The sequence below is a fragment of the Hibiscus syriacus genome, unplaced genomic scaffold, assembly GCF_006381635.1.
Source record: "Hibiscus syriacus cultivar Baekdansim isolate YM2019G1 unplaced genomic scaffold, ASM638163v2 tig00110831_pilon, whole genome shotgun sequence".
Taxonomy (NCBI): domain Eukaryota; kingdom Viridiplantae; phylum Streptophyta; class Magnoliopsida; order Malvales; family Malvaceae; genus Hibiscus; species Hibiscus syriacus.
Genome location: NW_024062882.1, coordinates 792,836 through 815,542, shown reverse-complemented (window position 1 = coordinate 815,542; position 22,707 = coordinate 792,836). Strand labels below are relative to the sequence as shown.

Sequence of the window (22,707 nt, the reverse complement as noted above, 5' to 3'; positions counted from 1 at the left end):
GGCTACTAAAAATAACTATTTTTAAGAGTTATCAGTTTTGTAAGCTCAGCCTTCGGATGTTTTTCGTTAGCACGTTAGTAGCTTGGGTAGTTCATCGAGCATCATTGTAGCACAACTTCCAGCATCTCCGGCAGAGAATTGTATTGTAGCTTTAGTGAGCATATGTATTCATAGAACCTTACTAATGTATTCAATTGTTAAACTCACAGTTTGTATTATTTTCATTTTAAATTAAGCGTCAAGCAGCTTCGTGTTTATAAATTTTTTATAAAGGTTATTTCTTTTTTAATTATGATTCCATCTGGCATGTTTGAAAAGAAAATGAATAGTTTTTGAAAATTAGGGTTTCCTTACTAGCCCAATGTGACACTTTAGGGCTAATCGGGCTCAGGGTATTATATTGAATTCTTGAATTTTTTTGAGATACCCTATGTTCGAATCATAAATATAAGATTTTTTTTTCATTTAATTTTCTAGTTTAGTATAAGTTAAATATATATTTGGCATTTAGAGCCAATGGTCTACCTTAGCCTAGATGGTTGAGCTTATTTGTTTCCCAGGAGACCCAACTTCAAATCTTGGATTGTTTCTCTTTGGGAGTTTATTCTTGGTATTATTTATAATAAGGTGGCTTTATTAGTTGAATAAAATTAATAAATAATTATATAGGCAATAATTTTAAAGTAAAAATTAAAAAAATATAACATCAGATCTATTGTTAAAACTTAAGGGCAAGCTACTAAAATGAAACAAAATGTTATGTATGATTTTGAAAAAATTGAAAGTTGAGGTACTAAAATGGACCAAAATTGATAGCTTGGATACTAAATGTGTAGTTTACACTATATTTTATTGTTTTATTGTCATGTAGCAATGAAAATATATATAGATAATATATGTTCATTTTTGTTTTTTTTAATCAAAGGTTATTTTCATGTGAACTCCAATATTAAGTTAGGGTAAATTATTTATTTAGTACATAAACTAGCAATTTTAATTTGTTTTAGTATTTAAACTTTTAATTTTTTTCAAAATCATACCTATAGTTTAATTTTTGTTTCATTTCAGTATCTCGTCATTGAAAACTTTAGTATTTGTTTGTTTTTAGTACCCTGTCCATAATTTAAAATTAAGTTTTGAAAAGGTTGAAAGTTAGGTATTAAAACGGACCAAAAGTGATAGCTTAGGTACTAAACTAATATGAATCCATCTGTGATGTCACTGAATGATATGTGATGCTTACCAAATCGTGATTCTAGTAAATGATGGAAATTGCAATGCTTGAACTCTAAAATGAACATAAAAAGATGATAAGAATTGAAGAAAATGTTTATAGTTATAATGGATTGTTGAAAGGAATATTTTTGCGTTTATAATGAAGTAAGGAAGAGTGATGGAAGTTGTAGTTTATATTAAATGGTAGAATGATAAAGGTAACGGTGAAATTTGTATGGAGATATAGGAATGAAAGAGCATGGAGTGTGACCCACTAGTTATATAGAACTAAGAACCAAAAATATAATATTATGGATTGGATAGAAGAGGTAAAGGATGGAACATGGCCCTCTAGATATAAGGAACTAGGAGCCAATGTTATAAACAAACGAAATAGATTTAATAGGAACAAGAAAAGCCGATAAAGTTCTTAGAGAACTACAAAGAAAGTACCCACAAAGAAGTTTTATATATAACAATGTTGTGTTTACAATGAAAGGATTGTGCTTATTTATAGTGTTTATAGGCTGAAAAAGAAGAGTCACACAAAGGGAATGAATTATTCATCTTAATGGTGATGAATAATCATGAATGCATTATCTCTTCTCTTCTTAGTAGTTGAATAGTCCAGGATGCCTAGTATGACTTTGAACATTTTCTAGGCTGAATTGAGACTCATATGCATCCAAAGGGAAAAGACTCTTACACTTCCATGGCTTTCTTTCTTGAGAAGTAGTGTAGGATGAATGTGGACTCCTTTGAATTTGTGTAGGCATCCTATGCATCCGAAGGAGAGTGACCTTTGATATTCATTGCCAATCTTCATATAATTATCCTTATTGAATGCCTTAACAGTAAGAATGAAGAAAGCCTTCAATATATATCTCATTGTAGAATTCAAATGGTCTCCCAAAGGATGTTAAAGAAGATGATATGGAATAAATTGAATGATTGTCTCCCTTATAGAATTTAAAAAGTTTCTCCTTGGTTCAAGCATATCCATAACCGATAGTGTACCTAGACACAATGGTGTCCAAGTTCAAGCTTAAATAAAAAATAAATAAAAAAGTCACGAAAACTTTAAAAGAGCTAGTTTAATTAATGTCCCAGTTTAAATGAATAAACTAGTTTAATTAGTGAACTAGCTTTATCAAATGGTCCAGTAAACTTAAATGAAGTAATTTACTTAAAGAAGTACATGCTTTGAATGAACTAAATTCTTTAAATGAAGTACAGGCTTTAAATGAAGTAGCATGGTTATTTATTCATATAAATTTATTATATGCAAATAATTAATACTTATGTAAATTTGTAACATCCAAATCTGATTTAATTGAAACCCGATGGGTTTAAGTGTTACACAGACCACCAAAGTGGTTAACCCAAATTTTTCTTAAAGCATTTCTTTTTTCAAATCATAATTCATCGCATAAAACAAAATAATATAGAGTTAGTTAAGTTTACAAAATCGGGGAGCTTCCAAAATAAATCTGAAAATACAAATAATCCAAGAGTTATGACTCACTATGAAATGCATGCCCACTATGATAATCAAAACATACTCTACAACTGCTGATATCTGATTGGCTGCTGAATCCACTATACTACATGCATTCATTAACTAAAAATTCTTAGCAAGTTAAATCATGCAACAATGAAATTCATCAAGCATATATTATACCATAATATTATGTAGATACATCATATGAAAGCATGGTATGGGCTTGCTACTTAATTATGGAAATGCCTTAACACTAATACTAAAGTGCCTCAGCCTGGTGCAAAAGTGAATTCGCACTTATACAATATTGTCATAGCATTGGGGAAGAGAATCCAAATATATATACTTACATATTCGAGTAGTACAAGCATACACTCCAGTAGCTAAGGTGTCCTTATTGTTTTTCAAGTGTCAAACAGAATCTAGTTTTATGCTACATAAATTAATGTTGTTGCTCTCTATGGTTTTGGATAATATTCTCACTTGGAGTCTTAATTAAGAAGCAGTGATGCCCTCATAACTGTCTTTCCAAGCTTATAAACTTAGCAAATTGTTTTACCCAAAATAAGATATTAGTGTTGATATTGGGCCTATCACTATCGATACTGGTCTTATGGTATAGATATTACCCCAAGTATGGATACCAAATTCAGCTTTGTTGTTTCAAATTAATTTCTAGTATTGATACCCGATTGAGAGTATAGATACTCCTCTCCTAGTATCGATACTCCAATGATTATCGATACCAAAATTACATTCTGGAATCCTCAAATTGTCACAAGTACCGATTCCACCTTTCGAGTATCGATACTGAACCTTGAGTATCGATACCCCTTGAAGGAGTATCGATATTTTCTTCATAAATTGTCCTGTTTTTACCCTATACAAAGGGAAGTATCAATATTTTTCTTTGAGTACTGATACCCTGCTCGAAAATGCCCTGTTTAGGTCGAAAGTAACTTTCTAGAGTCCTTCAAAACCCCCTTTAATGCTACCTAATATTTGTTAAGTCTTATGGGTTTATTAGCATCATAATGAGTTATAGTAACACAACAAAAACAACAAATATACATGATACCATTAAAACCCACCAAGAACCATTTTGCACCCATGAAGACAACAAGTAAGAAAACATGGTTTCATGACCTACATGTGGTAAAGGGAAATTATTTATGTTACCTTAATTCTAGTTGATTGAAGAATGCTCCAAAGACTATCCATGCACTAATTTGTCCTTGTTCTTAGCCTTTGAGCACTCTCTAAATAGTTCACTAACTAAAGCAAACAAAGGGATTACAATATCGTTTTAAAGCTCTAAGTGATTAGAAACATGTTTCTAAAAACTTAGAAACATTTTAGGGTCACACTTAAGCCCTAAAACAATAATCTATCTAAAATCTATAATTTGGCCATGAAGGCCAAGCCTTAAGATTTTGGGCTAGAAATGAAGCTCTAAAGATGTAGATTACACTTCTTACCTTTATAATTCATACTAGACTTGCTGAATAACAAAGTTCTCACCTTTAGGGAATATTGGAGAGGAAAAAGAGAAGAAAGAAGAGATGAAGAAGATGACAAAGGAGAGCCCTTTCCCAATGTGAGTGACGCAAGCACAATTAAGGGGAATGAACTTTTGATTCAAAACATGGGAAAACTACACTCTTGGTACTCCTCACTGTAACCCAAATTCAAAATACCATTTTTAACATCTTATGGGATCTTCTTTGAGCCCAATTCACTTCCCCTTTGGCCCAATGAATTTAAGTAAATCTTATATGAGCACTTTAAGCCCAATAACAATACCAAAACTACTAACCTAGATTTCGGTATGTTACAACTCTCCCCTCCTAAAAAAGAATTTTGTCCTTAAAATTTACCTACTTACAACATGTGTGGGTACTATAGTTGCATAGCTTCTTTTATTTCCCAAGTTGCTTCCTCCACTCAGGGATTCCTCTATAGAACCTTAACTAGTACAATCACCTTGTTCGTAGCTCCTCGACTTCTGGGACAAAATATCTAATGGTTCCTCAATGTAGGACATGTCTAGGTCTACATCAATCTACTCCAACAGAATCACATATGACGGGTCTGATCGGTACCTCTGAAGTATGGACACACGAGACACATTATGAATGCACTCATTCTTAGATGGTAAGGCTAGACGGTAAGCTAAAAGATCAACTCTATCAAGAATCTAGTAAGGTCCAATGAAGCACGGGGTTAATTTTCCTTTTTGGAAAAATCGAAAAACCTTTCTCCAAGGTGACACTTTAAGAAATACCTTGTCACCTACACCGAACTTGTTGTCCTTCCGCTATAGATCCACATAATAACTCTTTATATCAAAAGCTTCCTTTAGTTTACCTTGAATCAATCATACCTTATTTTTTGCCTCTTGAACCAACTTCCAAATCAACCAACTTCTTTTCACAAACATCGGTCTAACACAAAGTATTCATACGCTTTCGTCCATACAGCACTTCGTAAGGCACCACTTAAATATTGGTTTGGTAGGTATTTTTGTAAGCGAACTCTACCAATAGAAGGTGATCCTTCCAACTGCCCGCAAGATCAATGACGTAACATCATAACATATCCTCGAGAATGTGAATCACCCTCTCTGATTGTTCATCTGTCTATGGGTGAAAAACAATGCTAAAATGTAATTGAGTACCCAAAGCCTTATGCAACGCCCTTCAAAATCTCAAAGTGAACCGCATGTCTTTATCAAAAATGGTTGATGTAGGTACCCCATGAAGTCTCACAATCTCCCTTACGTAGAGTTAAGCTAACTTTTCAAAGTGAAGTTCGTTTGTACAGGTAGAAAATGGGTGGACTTAGGTAATCGATCTACTACTATCCAAACGGCATCATACTTTTAACGATTATTTATGAACCCAATAACGAAGTCCATCATCACCCTATCCCATTTCCACTGAGGTATTTGAATCGACTATAGTAAACCAGAGGGACATGATGTTCCACCTTAACTCGCTAACAAACTAAGAATTTGGATACGAACTCATATACCTCTCTCTTTATATTGACCCCCAATGTAGTTGTCGAAGCTCTTGGTACATCTTGTCATTTCTAGGGTGCATGATAAATGGAACGCAATGGACACTACCAAGGATCCTTGCCCTCATCTCTGAATTAGCCAACACACAAAGTCAGTTTCAAAATACAACACATCCCCATCTCTCAACTCAAATTCTGGCAGCTCCTCTGGACGAACTCGCTTTGCCCTAGCCATCAAATGCTTATCTGGTGCTTGTAAATCCTTTACCTCCTTAACTAATTTAGTCTCAACTTGCAGTTTTGCTACTAATTCTCCATATAAGGTTAAGCTCATCCTAGCTAACAACAATCGAAGGTTAGACATTAACTTGTGACTCAAAGCATTAGTGACCACGTTAGCTTTTCCCAGGTGATAGTTTATGATGCGATCATAATCATTGAGTAACTCTACCCATCGAAGTTATTTTAGATTCACTCTTTCTTTGTAAATAGATACTTACGAATCTTGTGGTTGGTGAAAATATAGCATTTTTCCCTAAAGAGGTAATGCCTCCAAATTTTCAAAGCAAAGACTATTGCGGCCAACTCTAAGTCATGGGTGGGATAGTTACATTCATGTGGTTTAAGCTATCGCAAAGTGTATACCATATCTTTTCATATTGTATAATAACACACCCTAGTCTATTCAATGAAGCGTCACTAAACACAATGTATTTCTTTCTGGGCTCGAGTTGCGTTAGGGACTGGTTCCTAAGAATCTCCTTCAACTTATCAAAACTATGTTGATGTTTTCATTCCAAAAGAAATGCTCATCTTTTCGAAGGAGATTGGACATAGGAGCAACAATAATAAAGAATCCTTTCATGAAGCGACATTAATACTCGACTAGTCCAAGGAAATTACATACTTCAGATACGTTCTTTGGTGGCTACCTCTCTAACACGACTTTAATCTTTTGGGGATCTACTCGAATACCCTTTATGGTTACCACATGGCCCAAAAAGGACAATTTAGACAACTAAAACTCACATCTGTTGAACTTTACATACAACTAATGTTCCTTAAGCGTTTGGAGCACAAATCGAAAGTCGCGGTTGTGATCCTCCTCTGAATGGGGTAAAATAAGATTCTTCGATGAATAACTCAAAAAGTTGGTCTAAATAAGGGTGGAACACTCGATTCATCAAGTCCATAAAAGTTTTTACTGCATTAGTAAGTGCAAATAGCATCACTAGAAATTCATAGTGACCATATCTAGTTCTAACGACGTCTTGGCCACACCTTCATCTTTGATATTAAACTGGTAGTAAACCAACATCAAGTCTATCTTGGAGAACAGTATGGCCCCTCTAAGCTGATCCAACAAATCATCAATGTAACACACATAGCCCTTATGCGTCTCAAAATATAAGTTAAAGATATTACATTAACATTACATACATTTACTGATCATAAACACTTAAAATTTGTTTCATTTTAAAACATTTCTTTATCAACTTTAAAACCATTTCATTAATTGTGTTTAATCATAAAATAATTTTTGAACATTCAAAATGAATAAAATTTTAGGCAATAATTAGGTAGATTAGTGAAACCAGTTCTCACATAATTATATATAAACTATTCATTCATAAATACAGACATAACTAGACTAACCAAGATAAAATGATCGTAATTTACTATTCCAAACCATTTAGAAAAAGATCCAATAAAGTAACGTGCAGATATAATATACATGTTACAAATAAGTCAAAGATAAGGTGTCTTACTGATACTGATTTAGGAATGATTTTTTGAAATTATGCTCAAGAGCCTTCTCACTTCATGTTCCTTTCTTTATCTTAACCTATGCATAAAATTCATCATGCGCTAGTAAAACATAGTGAGGTAATAACATAGCTAAAGTGATATAAGACATAAATTTCATAAAATATTATAACATAAAATTGTAATTTAAATACAAGCATTAAACTTTCAAACTGAATTATTCAAGTTGTTTTCCTCTTGAAAACCCAAAAAACATCATCTCATGATTTTATTAAAAATCGTGTAAATCAACATCAAATGTCATAAACAAATCATATTATTTTCATTCGAACATATTTCAGAACTTTCATTTTATTTTCATATTTTTTCTTTCATATACTTTTCATAACTTTCATATATACCTTTATAACCCCAATGTATATGTAATCGAATACAAGGTATGTGAGTTGAACATAAAGTGCGCACGGGGCACTTCCCGATGCCAATCGTAATAATCATCATAAAATGCAATCCAACTGCAAATCATAACATATGCATCAACGGTGCAATACATAATGTACACAAGTGTACCATATCTTAACTTGAATTTATTGAACTTAAGGGCATGCCAAATGTACCAACGACTCTCGATGCAACATACAATGGGCTTATACATTATAGTATAATCATTTATTATTCAACGTCTTAAAAATTGTAAAGATTTAATATTCATCATCATAAAAATTGTAATTGGGACATTCATACTCTAAATTATTCATAAAACTTGATGAAAATATTATCAAAATAATCCACAATTAAAATCATAAATCATACTTGAAAATAATATGAGGTTGACTTATCGTAAGTCGTCATCGATCGTAATAATTAAATAAATATATTGTACTCACTTTCACACTTTTTTTAAGTCAAAATATAAGCCTCACTAAACTTTAGATTTAATCTTTTGCTTTCAATTGCTTCAACTACATAATTTATCGAAATTGCATACTTTGGCAGTTTGCACTACCTTCAAAGTAATATTATTCTGTAATAATCTACATACTTAAAAATTATTTCATTTATACTACTGAAAACTAGACTCAAATACGAATCTAACAATAAAAGGCTCTTCTTCTAATTCAATTTCTACAATTTATAGTGAATTTTCAAATCTGACTTACAAAAACTATTTTGAGCAGCATCTGCTATCCTGTTTTCTCACCTATCCTCGATTAAAATTTCATATATTTTTGTATACTCCTTGAAATTAGTAGTTTTATATTTTAAACAAAACTAGACTGATATAAAAATCCAACAGTATAAAGATCATCCTCTAATCACTGCTGCATAATTTATAGTGATTTTCTAAAATTATTGTTTGAATCATAATTTCTAGGCAACTTTCCTTAATTAGCATCCTTATTTTATTCCAGAATTCTATTCGCTTACCAAATGAATATATATTAATGAAACACAAATTACATTTTATTTAGGAGTCACTTCTTACCATAGTAACTCCGTCACTGGCTCATCGCAAGCTAATATTCGTTCGAAACATAAATAAAAATTAAATATGCAGTCATCTTTGCCTCACTATTGAACCTTCTCGACGATAATCTTCTCAATCCCTCACTTTTTCCTTCCCTTTCGAGCTACTTGAATCAATAGATTTATCATGGTCTAATGATGACATATAATAACATAAAATATTCAAACTATATGTTAGTATCGAACTAACATAAGCTAAGATTAAATATAAAATTCGATAGAAATAAAATTGATATTATAATCGATATAAAATTAAATAATATTTTCCATCAAAATTTCAAACTTCTTAAAAATGTTCATTCAATTCCATAAATATTTATTTCCATCACCAACCCTTCAACGTTTGTCAATTGCACAATCAAGCTACTAATTAAAAATTATTTCTACAATTCATCTTAACTTTTCCATGAAATTCATAATGATCCTTCATCATCATGATCCTTGCACATTAGTTACTAAAATTTCCAGCACCTTAATAATACTCAAATAAATACTTTAACATTCAAAAACTTACAATTTTATCCTAAATTTTCTTAGACTTTTCGAATTCAATTACCCACCTTTATATGCTTGCAATTTTATCCCAACTTAATATTTAAACTCAAAAATCAGTCATTTACTAAAATTTCCAGCATTATAATTTCTTTTTCAAGATAATTCTAACACATTTTCAAACTTACAAACAAGTCCCCTAATTTATAGGACTTTACGAATTCCACCATGAAAATTTACCAAATTTATAAGTCGATTCCAATCAACTTTCTTACTTAAAATTATATCATTTCAATATTAAAAATTAACATTGAACACCTCAATTTTCCCATTTCTACAATAATGTCCCACAATTCTCTAAGCTTACTAAATAACCCTTTATAATTTCAAGCTTCCAAATTGATCTCCAAAACAAATGGAACACTTCTACTATCAATTCTAGACCATAGGAAATTTCTCAATACTCCCCACAAATTTCCCGTATGGCCGAATGCTTTATATTCTCTAGGGTATACTTTTTCTACAATTTCAAGCATGAATTCAACGTTTTTGTAAAAAAAATCATATTATTCTTATTTATCACTGCAACATCCTAATCTAGTATGACCCGAAGGTCCATGCATTATAATTTCACACGGGACTACTGAAATAGTAACCTAATTTTTTTTTATAAATATTTATAATAACTGAAAAGAAACCATCCATTGTAATAAAAATAAAAAAATATAAACTAAGTTTACAAAATGATGGGGAGATCCCAACTTATATCTCAAAATAATACAATATCAAATACAAATCGGAGTTATAACTGAATATACATAAGGGTCCATATAGAGTAAATGCCATTTAAAGATGACTCAAGATGCACTTTGAAGGTCTTTGAAAAGCTAGTATGTTGCACTAGTATATATGGTGATGATAACACCCCACAAAATGCCCCTAAAAACCTACACACGGAAATACATTACGAACACTAAGCCTACAAGCTAGTGCCTCACTAAAAACTATTATATTATATTATATTCATTTAGTAAATGAAATGGAAAGTGGTACATGTCTGAGCATACAACTACTGAACTACTAATTTATGGTTGGCATCATGGTGTGGCTGAGGGATTATGCATCTCGAAGCTCGTGCACCCCTATAGCACTATCGATGTACCCTTAGGTACACCTAGAGTGAGATCCAGAATTTTGCATCAGAAGCGTACATCGGTCAACTTACTCCATTGAGTCTTAAGACATCTACGTACAGTTGGCCACTAAAGTGCATGACACTGACTTGGATCCACTGATTATCATATTCTGCTAGAAGGAACTTGGGTGTCCTGGTTGTTTCCCGAGCATCAAACAAGGCTAGTCTTATGTCAACATAGTTGTTATTGTTTCTACTGTTCTATTATTACTTTTTTTCTCTCTTGAAGTCTTATTTATTGTTATTAGAGTGTATTTGGGGTACCTCAGGTCTTATACCTAAATCCTTGGATTATTATCCAAATATGTACATGGCTATTGATACTGACACTTCAGTATTGATACTAAACCTTTGGTATCGATACCCACCTATTGGTATCGATACCCGTAGCTTACGTGGCTTTTGAATCAGGGAAGTATTGATACCATCATATGAGTATCAATACTAAGGTGATGGGGTATCGATACCATATTTATGTTTGATATTTTGAAAAATACCTAGTATCGATACCCCTATGAGAAGTATTAATACTCAATCCCTAGTATCGATACTCAATGAATGAGCATCGATACTACCCTTATAAAACTACCTAATTTATGCCTAACTGAAGAACAATATTAATAATATTCTTATAGTATCGATACCCTCGTTACTGAGTGCTCTGCTTTGGCACAAAAATCCTATCATTATATACCCAAATTCTCCATTGAGGTCCCCAACTAATGTTTAGATGTTTTACGTGATAATACAGGTCATAATGGGTATGTAAACATGTTGAAAACACTCAAATAATGCAATCTACCATTAATGCTTCATTTTTATGCTACTTACCAAATCTCACATAGATAAACTACATACGATATAGATGAGTTAATAACGAGTTACCTGAGTTTTTAGAATGTTGGGGTGCTCAAACATCAACCCAAAGTAAGTTTCTTCTTCTCTTTGGCCTTTGAGGTTTCTCTAATCTCTCTCACATGACAAAAATTAAATGATGCATTACTAGTTGATTTAATGGTTAATAAGTGTTTTAAAAGCACTCCATAAGGCTATAAATCACTATAACCGTGCTGGAACTTTCATGCTCCTTGAAAACCACAAAACTTATTTGTAAACTATGTTCAAACCTTGTGTTTGAGAGCTTGAATTGAAGCTTAAAATGAGAGTAATTTTATACTTAATTTGGCTTGCTAAAAAGTGCTGGGAATAAACTAAAGTTCTCTTCTTTAGCTTGGCTTGCTAAGAAGATGAAAGAGAGAGTTTGGGAGAAGAAGAAAAAGGTGAAGAAAATGATGCTTGAGTTTCAGACGTGATATCACCTTCAATTAAATAATTTTAGTTTACATATGAACCATGGTCTAATTACCTTCTTGGTCCCTCTGATTTTGGTTGCAAACTAAAAATTATCTTTTTACTCTCTATTGTTCTTAACTCAATCCCAAATTCACCTTAAATATGATCAAAGTTTCCTAAAAGTTTGGGAATTAATGCAAGGCCTATGTTGGGTTAACCCAAAACTCCTAACCCGAGATCCGGGGCGTTACAATTTCCCCTCATAGTTAGAATTTCATCCTCAAAATTTACCTGGGTAAAAGAGATGAGGACACTGAAGCTACATGTACTCCTTAGTCCCTCAAGTTGCTTCATCTACGTCATGGTTCCTCCACAACACTTTAACGAAAGAAATCTTCTTGTTCCTTAACTCCTTGACATCCTTTACTAGGTTTTTAACTAGATCCTCTATATAGGTCTGAGCTGACCTCAATATGTTCTAGGGGTATGACGTGAAAAAGATATGAATGGTATCTCCTGAGCATGGACACATAGAACCACATTATAGATGCATTCTAACTCTGGTGGTAAGGCTAACCTATTAGTCACTGGCCTAACTCTCTCAAGTATATCATAAGGTTCTTTGAAATGAGGAGTCAGCTATCATTTATGCCCAAAGCGATGTACTTTCTTCCAAGGGGAAACCTTGAGAAACACATAGTCCCCAACGGCAAACTCGATATCCTTACACTTCAAATCCGCATAAGACCTCTGTCTGTCTGAAGCTTTCTTTAGTCGGCTATGGATCAGTCAAACATTCTTATCTTTCTCTCAGATCAAGTATGGGCCCACTATCTTACCCTCATTGAGATCTTTTCAACATAGCATAGTCTTACACTTGTGCCAATATAAGGCCTCATATGAAGCCAACTGAATGTTTGACTGAAAACTATTACTGTAAGAAGCCTCTACTAATGGCAAGTGGTCCTCCCAACTACCCTCTAGATCAATGATAGTGCACCTGAGCATGTCCTCAAGAATCTGGATAACTCACTCTGACTGGTTATCCATATGAGGATGGAAAATGAGAGGTCAATCCTTGTCTGAGATTATGGAAGTCAGTATACCGTGTAACTTTACTATCTTGATGATGTATAATTGAGCAAACCTCCCTGAGGTATAAACCATTATGAAGGGGAGGAAGTGAGTTAATTTGGTTAGGTAGTCATAAAGTCCATGGTTACCCTATCCCATTTTCAATGAGGAATCTAAATGGACTGAAGCAAACCTGATGGAACCTGGTGTTCCACTTTCACCTGTTGGTACACTAGACACTTAGCCACAAACTTTAAGACTTCCTTTTTCATACCCGACCGATAAAACAATCGATGAAGCTCTTGGTACATCTTGTTAATGCCTAGGAATATTGAGAGTTGACTATAGTGTGATTCATGGAAAATCTTATTGCATAAATAAGCATCTGCGGGTGCACACAACAAACCCTTAAAGTATAACACATCTTGAACATGAAGCTCAAAACCTAAGGCCTCACCCTGACAAACTTGTTCAATCTGAGTTCTCAACAGATCATCCGAACCCTACAGTCTCTTGGTTTTACCTACCAATTCTGGTTCAATTCATAACTCGATTAACAAACCACCATTGTTGGATAAACTCAATCGTGCTAGAAGGGCCTGTAACTCTGAAATCAACTTCTTACTCAAGGCATCTGCTACAATATTAGCCTTTACTAGAAGATAGTCTATAACACAGTCATAATCCTTAAGTAATTCGACGCAAGTATACTGTATGAGGTTTAAATCCTTTTGAGTAAGAAGATACTTAAGGCTTTTGTGGTCAGTGAAGGTATGACACTTGTCACCAAAGCATTAGTGTCACCAAATATTTAAATCAAACACCACTGCGGCTAACTCCAGGTCATGAGTAGGGTAATTACGTTCATGGGATATGGAAGTTACAAACTTATCCTTCTACATCAAAACACATGTAAATCCACTTAATGAATCATAATTGAAAATAGTAGTCTTTACCCGACTCAGGTTGGGTTAACACTAGGGCTTGGTTCAAATTGATCTTCAACTACTCAAAGCTCTGTCATTACTTCTCATCCCAAACGAAAGGGACTCCCTTCTAAAATATCTTAATGAGTGGGCAGTTATCATCGAAAACCCATGAACAAATCAATGATAATACTCGACCAAGCCAAGGAAACTATGCTCTTTGAATACATTCTTGGGTGGCTCCAACTAAACTATGGCCTGAATCTTTTGGGGATCAACCCTGATGTCTTATGTCAACATGAAATAACTGAAGAAGGAAACTTCTGATAGCTAAAACTTGCACTTCTCAAACTTAGAATACAATTGTCTATCTCTAAGAGCCTGAAGAACGATATGCAGATGCTGATTAAGCTCCTGATCGGGAGTACAATAGAATGTCGTACCTTATCTCAAAAGCTATCTTTGACACATCTGCTTCTTTGACTTTTAGCTGATAGTAGCCTAGCTATAGATCAATAATGGAAAAGACGCACGCTTATATCAGCTGGTCGAAGAGGTCTTCTATCCTAGGGAGTGGGTAAGGTTCTTGATGGTTAACTTATTCCATATCCTACAGTCGACGTACAACCTCATTGGCCATCATTTTTTTAATGAACAAGACCATGTCAAACTTTCTGAAGGGAAACTCCATCAAATATACGAGGAAGGTTTGATCCTGAATCCTTATTGGTCACCACCTGAAGATTTTGTCCACAAGGATGTCTAAACCTAGGGGACTTGAGACTCGAACACCTACCTCTAGGTCCTCTGCTGGATTTCTATTTCTTAAACTAGGTCGAAGGAGATGTAAGAGTGGGTGAAATCAGGGTCAATCAAAGTGGTCACTGGTAAGGAAAATACTGTAAAGGTACATGATATTACATCTACCATGTCGACCTCCTCTCAAGCTCGTACCCGATATTGTTTGGAAGTCACTCTTAACTGTACACCAGTCACTGATCTAGCAGTCCCATGACTCTATTGTCCAGACATAACGCTACCACCTCTAGTTAGACCTCAGCCTCTCAGCACTAATGGTGTTACATGCTGAGTCGCCGCTGATACTGCACCCTGAGCACTTGGGCAGTCTTTGGCGAAATGATCCATGAAGCTTGAGAAGGTCTCCCTGGCTTAGTGGCTCTCCCGAATGATCATGTTGCCTCACTTGATTGTCTAACTTATCTTTTCAAAGCCCTCTCAACTGTCTTTGCTTAGTGAATTGACTGAACGAAGACCTTGGGAGGTTTAGCTATAAGGTGGGTTAATATGTCATCATGAAGACCCTCTTTGGACCGATAGTAGCAACGCTCCTCACTCGCTATCAAATTTATCGCATATTTGCTAATGTTGAGGAACTCGTGCTCATATTCCAACAATAAGCGACCACCATTAGTCAAGTGTATAAACTACTCTATCAGGTAATCGGTGTAGATCTACCCAATGTAATTCTCTCTAAACTCGGTGAGAAATTTCTCCCAAGTCGACCTCACTAGATCAATCACCATCTCAAAAGTCTCCCACAAATCCTCACTAGATCAATCACCATCTCAAAAGTCTCCCACCAATCTATTATGTCACCCTTAATTAAGGAGGTGACACACTCTACGTTACCCGCTAGGGTAAGATAAAATTATCTAAGGTTACGAAGCATCTCCTTAAGCCACTAGTCTACTACTATGGGGTTGCCATCCTCAAAACCAAAGAACTCAAAGGTATTATATCTGTGGATTCACTCTACTGAGGACTCATGAGGAATGGCCACTAGCTGAGTTGCAGGTACTGGTGTGAAAGGTGGTGCATCTAAAGAACTAGGGAGAGACCTAGCTATTTGTTTAAGTCTGGAGATGATGTCCCTGAAAAAGGTCGCCTCCTCAACCCATGCATCTACCGAGGCCTCTTGTTGAGAGGTATCTAGGAAAAACTCGTCACTGGCATCTAAGACTAGCAAGGCATGTATCTCATCACTTCCATTATGACTATGGGTTGAATCGTCTGTCATGGGTTCTATCTAAAATTAGAAAGAGAAAGGGAGTCATTATTGTCATTCCAATTGTTATAGTTCTCTTGACTCCCTAGAGGCATATACATATACAGACACTGACTGAATCCAACCGGTGAGTCCAATGAACGACTAAAGATGGGCGCTCTGATGCTACTAAATATAACACTGTAATCCAGTTTGACCCGTATGTTAATGGGTTAAAATCTCAGAAGGGACTACTGAAATAGTAACCCAAAAATTTTCTTTTAAATATGTTTATAATCACTGAAAATAAATTATTCATAATAATAATAATAAAATAAAATAATATGGGTTTACAAAACAATAGGGAGCTCCCAAATTGTGTCTCAAAATAATGCAGTAACAAATACAAATCAGAGTTATAACTGAACATACATAAGGGTTCATATATAATACATACCTTCTAAAGATAACTCAAGACGTACTCTGAAGGTCTTTGAAAATCTGGTCTACTGCACTAGAATATCTGGTGACGATACCTCCCCACGAACTGCTCCTAAGAACATGCATACGGAAAGACATTCCAAACTCTGAGCCTACGAGCTCAGTGCCTTACTAAAAATTATACTCTATTATATGTATTTACTAAATGAAATGGAAATTGGCACAGGTCTAAGCATACAACTACTAAACTACTAATATGTGGTTGGCATCATGGTGCGGGTTAGGGATTCTTTATCTCAAAGCTCGTGCACCCTTCTAGAACTGTCGATGTAACCTAGGGTACACCTAGGTTGAGATCCAAAATTCTACATCGAAAATGTACACTTGCCAACTTATTACGTCGAGTCTTGGGGCATCTACGCCTAGTTGGACACTAAAGTGTATGGCACTGACTTGAATCCATTGCTTGTTGTATTCTACTAGAAAGAACTCGAGTTTCGTGGCTATTTCCCGAGCATCAAACAATGCTAGTTTTATGTAAATCTAATTGTTACTATTTTTTCTATTATATTATTAATTTTTGTTCTTGCTTGAACTCTTATTTTTTGTTATTAGAGTGTATTTGGGGTACCTCGGGTCTCATCCCTAAATTCTTGTATTATTTATTAAAATATGTTCGTGGATACTGATACTGACCCTTCAGTATCAATGCTAAACTTTTGGTATCAATACCCACCTGTTGGTATCGATAACCCCTTACTGACCTAGCTTTTAGATCAAGGTAGTATCAACACCCTCATATGAGTATCGATATTATGGTGTTGCGTATCGATACTTTACAAAGTATTGATACCAACTTTTAGTTCGATGTTTTGAAAAATACCCAGTATCGATACCCCTATGGGGAGTATCGATACTCCTACCTTGGTACCGGTACTCAATGAATGAGTATCGATACTACCCTTATAAAACTACCTATTTTATGCCTGAATGAAGAACAATATCGATATTATTCTTATAGTATTGATTTCGTCACTGTTAGGTACTTTGTTTTGGAACAAAAATCCTATATTTCCATACCCACCCATTGAGGTCCCCAATGATGTTTAGATACTTTATGTGATAATAGAGGTCATCATGCGTATGTAAACAAGCTGAAAACACCCAAACGATGCAATCTACCATGAATGATTCAAGCATATGCTACTTACCAAATGTCATCTAGATGAACTATATATGGTATAGATAAGTTGTGAGTTACTTGTGTGTTTAGATTGTTGGAGATGCTAAAATCTCAACCCAAAGTAAGATTCTCATTCCCCTTGGCCTTAGATCTTTCTCCAATCTCTCTCACTAGAAAAATATCAAATAATGCATTACTAGATGATTTTAATGGTGAAAAAGGGTTGTAAAAGCACTACATAAGCTAGAAATTATTGTAACCAAGCTGGAATTTTCTTTCTCCTTAAACCTGTCAAAGCACATTTGTAAACCATGGCCAAACCTTGTGTTTGGGAGCTTGAATTGAAGCTTAAAAGGAGAGTAGTTTATTGCTTACCTTAGCTTGCTATAAACTGTTGGGAATAAACTAAAGTTACCTAATTTAGCGTGGTTTCTCACAAGAAAAGGAAAAAGATGAAAGACATATTTTGGGAGAAAAAGACAAAGGTGAAGAAAATATGAGCCTTGTGTTTCAGACGTGATATCACATCCAATTAAATAATTTTAACTTTATATTAGAACCATGGTCTAATTACCCTCTTGGTCCTTATGATTTTTGCTATAAACTAAAAATATCCTTTTCTTTACTCTCTATTGGGATTAACTCAATCTCAAATCCACCTCAAATCAGGTCAATTCTTCCTACAAGCTAGGGAAATAATCCAAGGACTATATCGATTTAGCCCAAAACTCCTAACCCGGAATTAGGGGTGTCAAAATCCAATCTTTCCTTAAAACCCTAACATGGTTGAATCAACTAAAAGGCTTTAGATATCATTTTAATAATCACAAATGACTTGGAATTAATCTCCAACATAAAAAATATAATAATCTTTCAGTAATCCTTCAAAATCCATAAACACAAATTTTTATCTCATGAAATATGCATGTTCACCGTGAAATATTTATACCATATGATAGAGAATTTCATGTAGATTAATTATCTATCTAATAGCTTAATCCAAAAGTCAATCATGTAAGCTTAAAAATCAAAACAAAAAATCCTTAACTTGCATCAATGGAGCTCACGACCTAAGATGGAGAAGATGAAAAAAACGTGTTGAGTATTCTTGTAATTATCCTCTTATACACTTGGCTTAATATTATAATTGAATTTTGAATTCAATTAATGAGAAATCCCAAAATTGCCATTAATGAAACTTGATAATTACCAAATGACAATACATTATCTTCCATTAAAATATTCCATAGTAAAAGAAAAACTAATTCGACTTTAACTTTCTACCTTGGGCATGTAATTTTCAAAAAATTGCTTTTTTGTTATTAAATTTCCAATGTTCAGCTAAATCTGAAAAATTACATTGTTTTGTACTAAATTTCTCAAATTTAAAATATGGAAAAAAAACTTTTCCAACACTTATCTATCATCCTTTAAATTTTCATTAAAGTTTAGTTGTATCAGATTATTCGATTTCTATACTGAACTTTCTCACTTTATAGCTTTTAACATAAGTATCGTACTAAAAATATGATTACCATAAAAAAAATTTTTTAGAACAAATTGTTCATTTACATGCTACAATATATAACTTTTAAATTTACATTTTTGGTTTCTAAACTTTTACAAAGTTTAGACTTTATCCACTAAACTTTTATAACTTACATTTAAGTCACTAACTAAAAATTTTGAGTATTACAAGAAATCCTCTGAATCAAATATCGATTCTTGATCATTAATTTGTTTAGTTGGCGATAGTCGATGCATAGCCTCATCAACAAATGACACCATCCTTCTCGGGCGAATCTTACAAGGTATGTAACTCCTCTGGAAATATCGAGGGGAAATGTCTCATAAAACGGATGCCATCGAGCTTTGGGCTCAAAACTCGAGTGTCTATCACATGAGATAAAAATGCCTTGAATCCCTAACTAACTAATCTCTAAGTAGTTAAGGATAAAATGATCCTATAGGTACTAAGAAACTCACCACTAGCCATCACCACTTTAGTACCATCCTCGTGTCTAAGCTTGAGTTGCCTAGTCTTACACTTTAACCTCACCTTATTCCCGGTCAACCAATCTATTCCGAAGATAACATTGAACTCTCGACAATAAGGTCAGTGGAGAAAACCTGTCATTGAATTGTTATCAGACACCTACGATAGACCTTGTCCACAAGCACATCTAGTCTTAAGGGGTTCGAATCTCTCATCTTAATCTCGAGGACATCGACTGGAATACCCCACTCTTGAACAAGCTCATGACACAAGTACGAATGAGTAGAATCAGGATCAATCAACGTTGTAACTGGTGCACTATGAATAGTAAATATAGTTGAGATAATGTCTATTGGCTCGCAGTCCTCCTAGGTGCTCACTGCGTACTTCCTCAAAGTAACCTTAGCCTCATGACCGACTACAGATCGGGTAGTGCCCCTACTCTACTGCCATGCTTCCAAGCTACCATCTCTATAGACTAATCCTCGACCCTTATAAACTGACTAGGTTGATCTTTGGGAAGTCGATGGCGCTGCACTGCCTGCCTCAGGGTTTTCTTAAACAAAGTGCTCTAGTGAACCATGACTGAAGTAAGCCTTCTGATAACTCTCCAAAAAATTTGTCTTTTGTATCCTTTTTCACCTCGGTTTAGTTTGAACTTGAGCATTTTAGGATTATATTTGTTTAATTTTTACACTTTTTGCATATTAGTTACTTTTTGGGTTGCTTAGTGCTTAATTTCAATTTTGTTGCTGCAAAAAAGTTACACAATGCTGTAGCACTATAAGAAATGATAAGCAGATGCTACAATAGCCGATAAATCTCTGGACAGTTAGGAGAACTTTCTTGATAGGACAACTGGCTTGGAAAGCTGTCAGTGGGCTTAAAACTACTGAAACATGGAAGCTTTATATAAGAGGATGAAAATCTCCTCAAAGCTATAAATGGGAGTACTTTTAATCGTAAAAAGGGTGACGATCAAAAGCCATTATAAAGTACCTTTTTTCCACATTGATCCTTCATACGCCAAGGAAGCTTAAGCCCCCTTTCCAGGGATTGCTGCAACACAAGGAGAGCTTGCTAAGTAGCATCGACGGTCAAAAGATCACCATTCGAAGCCTTTTATTGAGAAAGGGTGTGATTTGGATGTTTTCTAAACTTTATGGATGATATTTTGGATTGAATATTTAATGGTTATTTTGTTACTAGTTTTATGTGTTTGTTACTTCATGAATATGAGTAGAAATACTTTGATTAAATGTATGGTATTTTTCATTACTTTATAGAAATAGATTTGGTTTATTTGTTGTGAACTTTTGATGGCATTGGTATCCCTAAGCAACAATGTGTATGTTGAAAAGCATGCATCCAATCAATTGGCTTTGTTAATACTTTGAACCATTAATTATGAAAGTGATTAGAGAAGTTCAAAGGGTCTTAATAAATGCTAATCACATAGTTGTATTATGCTATGTTTACTTAAAATATGATGTCCATAATATCATTCCCTTCAATTTGGTAGCTAACTTAATGCTCTTTGTACTTTTGTAACATGAACTGGTGTTTCTTACCTTTATTCTTATTTCCTTTACTTAGTATCGATTTCATACCCATCTTTCTTTAATGCTTAAAAACTATAAATAAAACATTTTGCTCCCTGTGGATTCGATACCCGTAGCTCTTTGAGCTACTTCTTATTACTTGGCCATTGGTGTGCACTTGTACTTAAGTTGTAGCGTTTTATTGAGCATCATGTTTTTGATGCCATTTTCGGGGAGTATTGGTTTGATTTAGGGTTTTCTTTATTTTGCTTACTCTGTTATTTTCTTTTATAGGTATTCTTTTTTTGCTTTTATTTATACTAGTGTATGCTCCGAAGCGACGAATATTTAGAGCCATTTGATCTAGAGATTGAAAATACTTTTAGGAGATGTCACCGTGAAGCTGCAAAGAATAGAACAAATATGGTTTGACAAGGGAATGGTATTTTAACCCCCTTGTAAAATAGAGAGGATGAGGAGTTGCCCACTGGCATTAGAGTGGGACTACCATTTTGAAAAATATATGACCGATATCGCCCTATCTGTGAGCATATAGTGACAACGCTGGATGATCTATATCCAAGCATAGTGAGGTAATGATTAATGATATGAACTTCAAGTTAAAGCTGCTTGTGCTCCAAATATTACAATCTATGGGACAATGTGGAGGGTCTATTACTAAAGATCCTAGGGCTCATTGAGAGCATTCATGGAGGTTTGTGATTCCTTCATTCAGCAAGGTGTTCCAGATGAGGCACTGAAACTGAATTATTTCCTTATTCCATGCGTTACAAAGCATGAGCTTGGTTAAGTTCATTTCCATCAGGTTCTATAATAACCTGGAATGAGTTAGCACATAAATTTTTGTTACGATTCAACCTGAAAACATGAATGCCAACCTCCAAAATGATCTAACTTCATTTAAGCAAATAGTGGATGAAACCTCCTATGAAGCATGAGAAATATTCAAGGATTTCTTGTGGCAGTGTCTTATGCATGGGTTATAACATTAGATCCAAATAGAGATGTTTTATAATGGGTTAAACATACATACTCGTATGGTGGTCGATGCTTTAGCGAACTAAGATTTTTTATATAAGACATATATTGTGTCTTACGATATTCTAGAGATGATCTCAACTAATGATAGCCAATACCCTAATATAAGGAATATATTGGACTGATGCAATGGTGCAATAGTATATTTTGAAGCTTTCAACTCTATGGCATCTTAGATTTCAATGTTGACGAATATGGTGAAAAAAATACAAAAACCAGGGGGAATATATGAAGTCAAAGTTTTATCTCTTTTCATTTATGTTTAATGTGGTGATAAGCATAATTTTGATTAATGCCTCAAAATCTGAAGTATATCTATTATGTGAGAAATTATGAAATGAATGATAATGGTTTTGGAAAAACATATAAAGCTAATTTCAGGAACCATCTCAATCTTTCTTGGAGAAGTCAGAATGTTTCTAATCCTCATTAGCAATATTATTAGCAATATCATTACAATCAACAACAATT

At 34.2% G+C, this 22,707-nt stretch overlaps 1 non-coding gene across 1 annotated transcript; it reads right to left on the bottom strand.

Annotated features, from left to right (window-relative positions):
• Positions 1-22,073: 22,073 nt before the first annotated feature.
• On the bottom strand, positions 22,074-22,180 carry LOC120142937. Its single transcript, XR_005517900.1, has one exon. It is a non-coding gene; the product is annotated as a small nucleolar RNA R71 (small nucleolar RNA).
• Positions 22,181-22,707: the final 527 nt, after the last annotated feature.